Here is a 725-nt window from a genome sequence, read left to right as displayed (position 1 = left end):
ATGTATGTATGTATGTATGCAAGTATTTATGTACAAACTAAGTATGTATGTAGAAAGAGAGAGAGAGTTAAGGAAAAGGGAGAAAGCAAGAGAGGTTAATTAGACAGAATTAATTACTGTGTGGTAATTAGCCTGGAACTATGAACTCTTGTTAAATCAGCACCTTGAAAATATGATGAACCGAAATGGGAGAATCTCTATGTGGTCATGAGACCTGATAAAAATAGCAACCATGTCTCCCTCAAACAGAAAAAGAAAAAACAAGAATCAAAAGCACCTGCACAACTGGGGGGTCATCTGGGGGTTAAACAAGAAAAAAAAAAGGTATGGAAACAGAGTTGATGTGTGGCAGGAGTGGGGTTTGTGTAGTAGTACTTGGCTGGTGCATGTTTTGTCGACACCAGAACAAAATTGCAAAGCCAACCTTGAAAGAATTTAAACTCAGAACATTAAGAATGGAATTGGTCTGTTGCTGTTCTGTTGATTCTGCCAACCAATTAAAGCCTTTCATATAACTAAAGGGAAAGTTGGAAAATTCTTAGAGACAAAGGGGTCCAGATTTTGAAGGAGAAATGGTCAGGGATCGATGTCCCAGAAAGATAAAAAGGTTTCACCCAACCCTTTTTATTTTTTTTTTTGTTGTTCTTCTGCTGTCACTCTACTGGTTTCGCCAATCAATTGCATGAGAAAAATAAATTCAAATAAGAAGAAATGCAGCACAAGAA

This window comes from Octopus bimaculoides, chromosome 24 (assembly GCF_001194135.2).
Source record: "Octopus bimaculoides isolate UCB-OBI-ISO-001 chromosome 24, ASM119413v2, whole genome shotgun sequence".
Taxonomy (NCBI): Eukaryota; Metazoa; Mollusca; class Cephalopoda; order Octopoda; family Octopodidae; genus Octopus; species Octopus bimaculoides.
This window is presented reverse-complemented; position numbering follows the sequence as displayed.